At 42.1% G+C, this 12,336-nt stretch overlaps 1 protein-coding gene across 2 annotated transcripts in view; it reads right to left on the bottom strand.

Moving 5' to 3' along the window:
- Positions 1 to 12,336, bottom strand: part of AGPAT3 (1-acylglycerol-3-phosphate O-acyltransferase 3) — an 88,074-nt gene that overhangs the window by 46,147 nt on the left and 29,591 nt on the right. The window contains exon 2 of one of the 2 annotated variants that reach the window (XM_083885273.1): positions 3,997 to 4,117. The exons of the other annotated variant lie outside the window; for it this stretch is intronic. The gene's annotated coding sequence lies outside the window, so the exon portion shown is untranslated. The remainder of the gene's footprint in view (positions 1 to 3,996; positions 4,118 to 12,336) is intronic. 2 annotated transcript variants of the gene reach the window in all.

Raw genomic sequence — 12,336 nt, 5'->3', positions numbered from 1 at the left:
GTTAGTTCATTACTTCCAGGCAACTGGGAGCCTTTTCTATGCCTGATTTGACTGACTGCTCACAAGCCTCTCCTCCCAGGCACTGCTACAGGCTCACTCTAAACTCATGCTTAAGGTCAGCATGTCCTCAAGGTTTGCTTGTATAACTGCTTTTACAGTTATTACTCATCCCACATCTGTACCAACAACATATATTGTAAGTTAAACTGTTGGGCTTGGGGATTTTTGCTTAGGTTTGGGTTGGGTTTTGAGTCTTTTTGGGTTTGGGGTTTTTTTCCCTATTTTATAAAAAGTAGATAATTTCAATAGACATTAGGGAACAGTTAACCCAGGGCACACAGGAGAGTAGAAAGGGGCATTGTTATATATTTCCTTCAGCACAGGAAAAAAGAACTGCACAAGGTGATGCTTCAGCCTTCTGTTCCCATCTTGCAACACAGACCCAAAGTACCCAGATGACTTTGTGCTGAACAAGGTGAAAGTTCACAAAGCCATGACAAAGAGCATCCAGAAGTGACCTACAAAATGCCCACAGGCAGGTCTTGCAGAGCCACAAGGGCCCAGCAGCCCCATCACCAGCTCATAGCTCACATCACCAGCCTCTTCCTCTCTCTGTCCTTTTCACACATCTCACTGGAGGTGGCTGGTTCAGCTTTTAGAGGGTTCCTTTATCAGCCATTATCCATCACAATTTGGTTGTGCAATCTCCTAACTCCTTGGTCTCAGGGTGATTCACTCTTTCTTCATCACTTAACCCATTAAACTTGAACACCACAAGCAAGGAGGAAAGGGAGGCTCTCTCCAGAGGGAGACACAGGTGCAAAGAGTGGGCAAAGGAAGCCTTGAATCAAAAGTGGCCTTGCTGCTAAGGCACAGTAATATTGTCCTGAAACACAGTATTTGTGTTTAAATCTGTGCTTTCTGCTGCTTTGGAAAGTACTGCCAAAGGCCCTGAGTGTGGGGCCTTCACAATTTACACATGTGAAAACGATTGCTCCCACAGCAACAGTGACATTTTCAAAACAATTATGAGAGAGTAAATGCCACTACGGCTTCTAAAAAAGCACTTTCAGCTTGGATTACTTCTTTCCTTCTCAAAATAAACATCCCCAGGAGATCAAGTTTGGTCCTTGAGCTCCACCAGCAGATACCCCCAGCTGGAAGGGGCTCCTGTGCTGGCCCAGAGCAGTGAGCACCCTGGCAGGGCTGAACAGTTCCAGCCATAAATGTGTCCAGCATTGTTCAGCAAGGCTGCTCTTTCCCTAGGAAAGGGCACAAAGCTTAATGGGGTGCAGTTTTTGAAAAGCAGGAGAACTGAGTGCTACAGCAGAAAAAAAACAGTGTCATGCTCCCTTTCTCCAAATAAAAGGTGCAATGACAAGGTGCCCTATCTATTAAAAACAGATAGGAGAGAATTTGACTTCTGCAAGTTGTGCAAAACTGACTGCCTAAAAACCAGACCACACCAGACTAACAGCAGGGATCAAACCTCTGGGAGCAGCTTTTCAGAGCATCCTTCTTGTCAGTGGAGAGGCCTCTGTCTTACAGGCTTTGAAACCTAACCACAGCCTCCACACTGGTGAATTAAATATGAAAACAGGGACTTTAACTGTCCTTCCAAAATACTTTACATTTTGCCTTTCATGAACTGTAGAAACTCTTGAAACTGTGACTTCCACGACTGCTTTTGTGAGCTGCTTTCAGGCCTATCCTGATGAATCCAAAGATTATTTTGTTTTCCTCTTTGTGCTTCCAACTAAGTTTCTATGAGAAGTGACTTTTCCAGCAATTTCTACAAATTATAACATTAACAAGTCTGAGAGACAAATCCCCCCAGTAGGACACACAATAAAGACAACCAGCAGCAGATGACAGATCACAGAATCACAGGATGGTTTGGGCTGGAAGTGACCTTAAAGATCATCTCACTCCAACCCCCCTGCCATGGGCAGGGACACCTGCCTCTGTCCCAGGTTGCTCAGAGCTCCATCCAACATGGCCTTAAACACCTCCAGGGATGGGACACTCACAAGTTCTCTGGGCAACCTCTGCTAGAGTCTCACCACCCTCTCTCTCAAAGGGGAGAATTTTTTTTCCATACATCTAAGCTAAATTTCCCTTCTTTCAGTTTGAAGCCATTCCCCCTTGTCCTGTCACTCCAGGCCCTTGTAAATAGTCTCTCTCCATCTTTCTTGCAGGCTCTCTTTAGGCACTGGGAGGCCACAATAAAGTCATCTTCTCTTTTCCAGACTGAACCATCCCAATTCCCCCAACCTTTCCTCACAGTGGAGGTGTTCCAGCCCTCTCATCATCTGGGTGGCCTCCACTGGACAATGAAGAAATTGAAGGTTGAAGGAATTATTTAGGGGGTTATTCAATTCCTGAAGCTTCCGTCATGGCCATTTATTTCACTCAGAACATTTAATTTCCAGACTATTCCTCATTGCAGGTTCTAGTGACCCAAGACCAGACACCCAGGCAGCCCCACACAAGGGCTGGGTGTGAGAAACTCAGATTTTCTCTCCTCTGAGCAAAAACAGCTTGAGAATTCCAGAGTTGTCACAATTCAAAAATCTTGCTCCTCCCTGACCCAGCATATTTTAGCTTCTCAGTAACTCATCAATGGCCTTTTCAAGCCTTACACACAAAGAAGAAAAACAAAACTTGTAAGTTGAAAAGTACCCTACAAAACAGCAAATGCATAAAAAAGGGGTTTCTTGTGTTTCTGGGGCATTGCTCCTACACCAGTGTCAACAAGCACAGGCTAAAACATTTTACACAACCAGTTTTGAAAGCAGCTGGTCACCATGACGCTGGGACAAGGCTATTTAATAAATCAACCTACTGAGTGTCCCTCCACCCACCAAAGCCTCAGGCAGCCAGGTTGAGCTGCAACAGCTAATTCTGGGGGGGTCAAATCTTTGGCCCAAGAATATTTTGGGCTTGCAGAAAGCATCTATTTGCCCACCTAATGAGCTGGGATCAATGCTTCCAACTTCCTCTACAGCAGGAAAAGGTACATCTTAAAGGGATGTGACTTTGCACAGGGTCAGTATGTGCCCTGAACACAGACTGTGGCTGATCCAGTACATGCTGCTTTATGAATCACAGCTTTGAGAAATATCTCACAAAAATTAACATTTTTAGGGAGACTACTCATCCTACAACAGACCTTGAAAGGTGGTAGAATAACCAAAGCAATAATTCAGGTCTTTGCAAAATCATCAAGATTAAATTATTTTCTTAGGAAAAAAAAAAAAAAAAAAAAAAAACAAAAAACCCAACAAACAAACAAAAAAAAACTACTAATAACCCCTGAAGGGGCAGGGTATCAGAGATCACCATTAAAACGTCAACATCTGACAGTAACCACAGGTTTTAAGATCCTGTCCTGAAAAAAACTGCTCTACTGCTGTGTCACTGGGGTCTCAGCAGCTTTCCACTTTCCCTGTCACTGTTTGTAGGACAGACTACAAAAAAAGGACAAAAAGTAGGAAGATGCTGATATACTTAACATTTCCATACGCAGTTATTGGATAAAATTTAAAGACATTCAGATTAAAGGCAGCCTAAGATGACCCCAGTCAGCACTGATGAGATTTCTAGGAACCCCATAAAGGAGGTTTGTTCAAGCAATTCAAGCACTGTTTGTTCCCCTTCTTCAACATTTAAGGAAGGAGGAGACAAATAAGCACTTCTGGAGTCCCACAGAGGTTTACTTGTGGTTAAATCTCTGCTACAATGATTACCAGCCTGTACGAGACAGCAGAAGCAACAAGCTCAAGTGCTGATTTCATTCCTAAACTAAAGTTCTCCAACTGGGAGGCTTCTGACACCTCTCCCAGCAGTTCATGCAGCTGTGAAAAAAACCCAGGATTTGCACACCCGTTTTTTGGTTTGGTTTGTTGTTTTTTTGTTTTTTGTTTTTTTCCCCAAAAGCATATTGCTACAGACAAAGCACAAATACAGAAATGTGGGGGAGGATTTCTTTCTTACCACCACCACTGGGGACCACTTCTGGCACCTGGCAACACTCAGAGCAACAGGAGAATCCCCATCTCCTCCCTCCAGGGAAGTACCACTGCTTTTGTCTCAAGAGATTTGCTTTCTCATTTGCCTATAAGCAAAAAAAAGACATTCTCCAGTGAATGAAGGTAAAAATATTTTGTTTAGAAGCAAAATGCAATGCAAACAAGCAGCTGACGACCCAGGTAATGATTAACTCAAACACTTCTTAGTAAATTTATGAGTCTTTTTTCTTTCTCTGAAGTAAAAACCCCTACTTGATCCTTCTTCACATATTTATTACTACACTCAACTCCACAGGTGCCAACTACTATTGCTTTCAGAGGGACTAACTAGCACATATCTATGAAATTAAAAGTAAGGGTTCTAAATTTACCACTAATAGTGAAATTGCAGCTTCTATTCAGACAGGAGCAAGGGCTTGCATACACAAGAACTAGCCTACTTTTCCTGCCTTTACTAATCAGCATAACAAAAGGTTATTTTATTTCTTTTACCTCCAAACCCTGACTTGAGAGAAGGTACTGAAAATGAAGCAGAAGCAATTATCTGCTCTCAGAACACGCACTTAATCCCTATATTTTATTAAGAGTGTTTTTTATGATCCTGAAGCAATTAAGCTAATCATTATTTAATTTTAGATTACTGAACTGGAGATTTACTTCAGACACAAGCTCACTTTCCACATAATTTAGTCTCAGTAATTAGAGATGTACTTTACCCAGAGGTGGCTTGTTTAAAGCATGTTATCTAATTTCACAAGCCTCACACCATGAAAGTTTCATGCAGAAATCTACAACCCAAGCTTCAAAAATGAGAAAAGCCCTGAAAACGCTCAGATTTACCAGACTGCAAACCTGCTTTTCCTTAAAGAAAAAGATGAAAAAATATCCTTCAAACACATGCCCAGCAAGTTAATGTGTCACAACAGGTAACACATAACATTTCTATAACCCACCACTGCTTTAGCAAGTTGTTAGAACAAAGAGTGCTCCTCTCACACGGATCACTTCATTTATAACTTATTTTAACCAGGATGCAAAGCCTGCAGACAAGTCCAAATGTTTTATTAGGACCCCCAGCAGGTACCTGCCACAGGAAGCAATCAGTGATGAAACATTCAGACACTTAAAAGAATTCTGTGACAGTGTTATCAGAGGAACAGAAACAGGGACCAGGCAGGTAGGGTCACACCGACCCTGGACATGATGCCACTGATAAACTGCTCAGTTCCCACCTACTTTTGATAAAACTGTGCTGTAGAAACCAAACTATACTAGGAAACCCCAGTTACCCTGAATGCTGCTACCCACCCAGCTCAGCTTTAGTTCTGCAGATAGTTAGTGCCAGTCCATCCAGGCTGGGACATTGTCCAAGGCCAGCTTTATGTCAAAACACATTCCCTGGCTTTTGGAACAAAGGGCATCATCTTCCACCACTGCCACTAAAGAGAAGGAAAACATGACCAGGCAAACATTTGGGAAACACACACTGCTTTTTGCAACATTTGGTCCTCTAAATCCTTCAACAAAACCAACATGTGCATCTGCTCAACACTCAATTAAAAGTCAACTGTATTCAAACCTCTAAAAATGCAGAAGATTAGCTTCAAGACTTTAGTGCCAATACTTTCCTTAATCAGTTTGACTTGCTACATATAAGAAAGGCTGCAGAACTCAGCAGCAGCACGTGAGATTTCAGCAAAGACTGACAAAGAAGAATTGGAACATGAAGCTACAAAGAGATCATAACAAGACAGGTTGGTTATTGGGAGTGTGCTCAAAATAAATACAAGTAAGCCTCAGCTGTCTGGATATTCAACAAACATACTTTTCCATGTGGTATCACATTGGAAGTGTAAACTCAGAGACAGAGGAATTGTGACAGCAGTAAAGATTTTGCCCAAAAGAGATGGTGCCTGACAGCACAGAAAGAAAAATCCGCAGGCTTCTTGGAAGTAACTGATGAAAAGACACACTCCAACAATCAGTCTTCTGGTTCATTTTTAACCGATTAATGGCTTGCACACAAAAAAATAGTAATTTATGGCAGCTGCTGACAAAGCTGGGAAGCAATCTGAACATGAAGATGCATTGAGGTGTTAAACTACAGACACCATGGCCAGGAAGATTGGAGGCACAGGAATGGGATACAATTGCTCCTCATAAGACAGTAAAGACAACCACTAGGAAGGGAAATAAACCACTTCAGGCAAAAAAGGCTTAAATCAGAACAAACAGGTATCACCTGGCCAAGAGTAAGTTCAGGCTTGAACCCTTGAGAACAGCAAAGCTCTGGGAGAAGTTTTTTGGTGACAATAAACCTACGTGCTTAAGGAAAGCCCTATTATGACACATTACCAGCTTTCTTTAGCTCCAACTATTTTTGTAGCTGCTCCATCTAAATATTCATCAAAGGGTCTATGAAAGTATCACCAAAAGCAGGTGGTTTAGTTGTCAGTGCTGGTGGGGGAAGGTGACACTGTGAATTACAGAGCTGGGGGGCAGCCAGCTTATAGGCTAAAGTATAAAAAAATTAGCATAACATTCCTGCATACCTATATGACACACAAATACCGTTAGATTTAAAATAACAGCATTAGCCATTTTGTTTTCATTAAAATCCACACGTGCAACCATGGCAATAAAAAGTGTTCATTAAAACAGCTCAGCAAGTCACGAGCAGTATCTCATCCTGCTTCCCATTATCCCGCAACAAAGGGATCCTTAAAACCACTGCAACACAAGTTGAGCTGCTCCTTGGAACAAGCACATTCTCTGGTCTTGAAGCAATTCTTGAAAACTTCCTCCATGGGCTATCAAAGGGATCTTTGCCTTTTTCACTGCCTGTGTACAGCAACTCTCATGCAGACATTTTACTAAAACTGATAAAACTGAGGTCAAAGTTCCCAGGATGAAAGAGTGCAACTGGTAAGAGAATAGTTTCTGGTTCAGGACTGAAGCACAGCAGAGTTATGCAAGAGAACAGGATCTGAAAGCCAGCTTTGATCTGGCACTGTTTATTGTACTGGTGCCTGCTAAAGGGTACCTGAGCCCCAAAGAATGAGAGAGAAGCTCTTCCCATTTGAGATCCTCATCTTTCTTACTTGGAAAAAAATTTATTGAGATATATATATATATATATATATATATAATTATATAAAACACCATGTACTGGACACTGCAAGCTGTATTAAAATGCTTTTCTGATGTCTTCTAAAATGGAACAAACAGATTTAGCCAGTACATTGAGGATGAGACTCACATTTGAGCATAGACACACAAGTATTTTTCCATTTCAAAACTGTCCTGCAATTAAATATAAATGTGCATGCACTTAAACACACAATTTCTTTCTTGCACAGTATCTTGCAATGAACTCAATATAACTTTCAAACCCATGTTTCCATTAGCTACTTTGTGATACCACAGCTCTGAAAATATTCTCAGTGCTCCAACATTCAAGGCATGCAAGACCCAAAAGCAGCCACTCACAACTCTATCTTCAGCAGCATCTCACAAGGAGAACATTTCATTCCTTTTTATTTCCTCCACCCCTTATTTCCTTTTTCTTAAATAATTTATTAAAAATTACTGAAAGTATTTTCTGATCAGCTTTCTTCCTCGCTATTGGAAGCATTTTTGAATCTCTGGTTCCACAGCTTGGTTCCCTCTCTAAAGACCATCTTCTATATAATAACCTGATATTGATGGACTAATGTCAGGGGGAAAAGGGGGGGAAATGATCATGTATTTTTAATCACAAGTTGAATTTCTCCCTAGATAGCAAAGCTGATTTCATGGCATGATCCTCTCTCTATGTCTTATGGAATCATCCATCACTGACAGAACAACTTCAAGAAATTCCTTCCTGCCACCATCATACAACTGTGACCATCACCCCTCAGAAAGGGAGCCTCTAAAAACAAAACACTGCCCTAAATATAACTGGAAATGATTGACTTGAAGGTGCTTTCAGAAAAAGAAGTCTTCACTCGCAGCAGGAAAACCAGAGAGGATGTCAGGGAGTTATGATGGGTGTACAACAAACAATCAGAAGTGGTTTCCCCCCTCAGAATCCATAACAGACCTGTGAACCTTCTTGCCACAGCTGCCAGAGGTGGTGTAAGGAGAGTGAAAAGAGCACTGGAACCCTGAATGACACAGAAATGACAGAGCAAATACCAGTCACTCTGTTGACTGTAAGTCCTTTAGTATAGGACTAAGACTGCTGACCTAGATGGACCAATGACAGACAAATTCTCTCATTTCCAAGGTGGAAATTAGACTTCTTCAGCAAACTAAGCCATTCATTTTCCATTGCAACTTGCAACCAAACCCTTCAGTTTTGAGCCCCTAAGACAAGATAAGCAAGAATGAAATGGGCGAATGCATCTGTAGCCTCATAATTCCAAAGTTCTGCATTCGCTCATCAGGAGAACTTGAGCACCAGCAGCCCATCAGTTTCATCCAACTCTGCCCCTAACCGTGTTAGGAGCCAGGATTCTGATGGATAAACACCCTGGAGCAGGTTCAGCTGTGGCAGCTTAAAACATTGCTGCCCCCTCTTGTCCGTCGCAGCCTTCTGCCAGGGATCACTGCTCCACATCACCCACCTGAGCTGCTCCAATCCACAGCACTCAGTGCCCCTTTAACCCTCCGATCAAAGTGGGTTCTTACCATGACTCTTATTTACTTTTTATGGGCAAACTGCACTGTAATTTCCCAGCTGTGAGCTGCTGAGGTTGAGGAAGCTGCTCATGGTCCTTTCTGCAGTGCTTGGCAACACCTGGAGGAGGAGGTGAAGTCTGAGGTCACTGCAGCAGGTTTGATATGACTCTGGTCAAGAGTTGAAGAGGTTGAATTATTCTCAGTGAAAGAGGCTGTAATTCTCCTGTTGCTAGAATCAGGGTAAGTCCTGGGCAAGTTAACTCACTATAGCACATTACAGTGCTGGAAAACTTTCATCTCACTCTGAGTTTCAAATGGGACAGAATTTCAAATACAGGACAGGAAACCATGGCCATGTGGAAATGAAGTTGGGAAACACACAGCTGCCCTAAACAACCAGGGCAGGACATCTTTGAACTAAGTGAAGTGTGCCCTGTCCTGGGAAACCTAATCCCAGTTACAGCCCACACAGGTTTACTCTCAAGAGAAAATTCTTACAGCCTGGTTACCTGTGAGGTTTTCCCATGATTTATCCCTGATTCAAGGCATACATGAAAAACAGCATGAGAGAGTAAGTGTAAGAGGGGGATTTGAGCAGGCTTAGCCAAGGTTTCTGCATTTCCTTGTGTTTGGGAATGCTTGGGTGTTTAGATGGGTTTATTAATGAAATTCAAATCGTGAATAAATCTTGAGTGTTGATGCAAGCTCATCCATACTTTATAAAAGTGTTGCCTAAATTGACTTCTGGGAAGAAGTCTAGGCTCTGGAAAAGGAGCTAATTTTTTTTTTAAATGACCATTAATTGTACACTTCTTACTGCAATATACAATGTAAGTCTGTCATGTTCAGAGTAATTTTAAGAATTGCTTTTTTCTTTTAAACACTGGAATACTCTTTTGCTTAGAATAAGCCCATTATAGAAAATGTTTATGGCAATAGCAGAACAAAGAACTTTGTAAAGCACAGCCTTCCACAGAAACAAGGAGAGGTGCTGTAACCAGCACTGAAATACTACAGAGAGACACCTGAGTGGAGTGAGTGTGGGACACACACAGGAATGATCTGCAGAGTTAGGGATAAGCTTAACTTACTCATTTCTCCTCCTCTTTCAATTTTTCTTACACAACAAACAAACAAACAAACAAAAAAAATCAGTTGCAAACATCCTTCCTCTGGCTTCCATCCTTCCTCATCACTTCCTCTGGCTGACCTTTGTAACAGCAAAGGTCCTTTCACTACAGTGGTCCTTTGCCACCTTAATTTTGTGCCCTGCCTCACACCTTGGGTCTGAGGGTCCCTGAACTGCCCCCAGGTGCTGCATCAGCTTTTCTGCTATTGCTGGGACATTTTCTTTGCTGTGCAATAGATTTATAGGCAGCTTTTAGAGCTGTAGGTCTTTAAGTGGACTTCAGTCAGGAAAAGAAAAAAAAAAAAAGTCCTAAACACAATTCTTCATCATTATCCAGTAACAAGAAGCAATTGATCATTAACTTCCATGCTCTGATCTTCCACGAGCAGACTTTCCAGTTACTCCAAATTAATCATTTCCTTAGGAACTCCCAGGCAAAGGTAACAGGAAGGAGCTGTCTCATGGGATTTGAGAACTGCAGCGAGTTCTTGGCAGAAATACCTTTCCTTTACCAGCTCTGAATCCGTAAGGTTCCAAAATTAAAATCTGTAGGTGAAGCGTCTGTGACATCAGGATTAAAACTCTCAGCCACCTGCACGTCCCAGCATGCCAGACTCACATCACCTTGAGCTCACCCACACCCCTTCCCAGGCTGCTTTAAGCCCCCTTTAGCAGGAGACTGTCACCAGGGTCACAAGTCAAGCAGGCTTGGCTAAAAATATCCCCCGACACCATCTCTGGTCTGCCTCACTGTCATCCACCTCAGCCTGGACACCATCCAGGAGACACTCAGGTCCCAGCACTGGGCACAAACCTGTTTGTAGCTCAGGGATCCTCCTCTTCAGGACTTTACCCTGGTTAGCCTAAACAAACTACCAATATTTCAGTTTATTCACTATTTGTAGTTCAAATTCGAGTGAAATTAAAAGGTTCTAGAACAGCAATCTAGTTAAGAACTTTAATGAATAGCACATTAGAAATGAAATCTATTATAAAACATTTAAGCTAATGAAGGTTGCTCCCTGTCCAAAATCCTTAGCATTCTGCAATAAGAATGTCAAAGTCTTTTAAAAAAACCTTTTAAATTCTGAACTGCTGCAGGTAAGATCTGAAGAGGCAACAGTGAAACGAGCTGCATTTGCTATCATGTCTCATTCCAGGAAAAAACAAGGTAAAAACAGTTTAATACACCTCTATCCTGAGAAAAATATTATTATTCTTTGTAATGGGTGAAGCCATTTCATAGTGAATGAGATGTCAATTTTGAATGCATCACCTCATCAGGCTCTCAGAAAAATTACACATCTGCATACTTATACTATAGATATTAATACTCATCCCAGGGAACAGTGTCTAACAATAAAAGAATGATAAAAAATATAAAATACAATCTTCAATAGACCTAACAGAGGAGGTAGAGAAGGCTTAGCTCATCTTCTTTAGGAGGACCTGTACACTGGAGTTTTGAACTGTCTCTTTTTTCCCCTTGTTTACACAAGAAAAGTTTTTTAATACCATCTTAATAGCATTTTTAATTAACCAGAAATATACATAAATAATAGATTTCCAGCAGCCTGATGAGGCTTGCAATCTAAAATAACAATGTAATTAATTCCTATGAGGAAGCATTATCTTTACACTGTCCTACCTTGGTCAAACACAGCGAGAGAGTAAATTTGGTTAAAATCAGAGGGGGGGGGGGGGGGAAACCAAGTCAAACAAAAAAGCATGCAACTGAGGACACAGAAATACTTGTGTGTCAAAGGGTGACACAGCTTGGGTGTTTTATTAATCCTGCAGAGCCCAGGGAGCAGCCCTGCCAAGGCTCTGTACATGCTCCTCCCCATGGCTGGGCAGAGAAAACCTCACCAGACCACTCTCCCTGGCCAGCCAGGGCTGGCACAGCTCACCCCAGCCCAGCGTGACTGAAGCAGGTGCCAGCTATTTTTATATCTAAACTGCAGTTTACATCTGACCTGTTCTCAAGTTCAAAGGGAGCAGCAGCCACAGGAAGCCCTCTGGGAAGGCAGAGGGATGTGCTCCCAGCTCATCTGTGCAGGGAGGAGCTGTGGATGAGCAGGAGTGGTCTGCAGGAATGGTCTGCTCCAAGCATCATAAACCAGCATCTGTTTGATGCTGCACAGCCTGTGATGTGCCCAAAAAGCCTCATGGCCCATGCACCACAGCACCCACTCCTGACAGCACCAGGGTGAGCTTGGGCTGATCTCAGTGTTTCTGGATACTGAAATGTCTGCACAGTAAATAAAGGAGTGTGGCACTGAATTCATACATTTCAAAGGGCATTGAGGTAATAATCTAATCTTAAACTGATTTAGGAGTGATAACTGATTCTCCAGTTCACTCTCACACCACAGATCTCAAAGGACCATTTGGAACAGGACTGAGTGGCCAAGGATGTGCAGGGAATTGTGTCCACAGCAGTTCATCTGCAAATTGAGAATTACGTGAAAATCCACTTCAAGTAAGTCCTTCTTCTGCTACGAAAATCTC

Source organism: Zosterops lateralis (genome assembly GCF_965231275.1).
Source record: "Zosterops lateralis genome assembly, chromosome: 2".
NCBI lineage: Eukaryota > Metazoa > Chordata > Aves > Passeriformes > Zosteropidae > Zosterops > Zosterops lateralis.
This window is presented reverse-complemented; position numbering and strand designations above follow the sequence as displayed.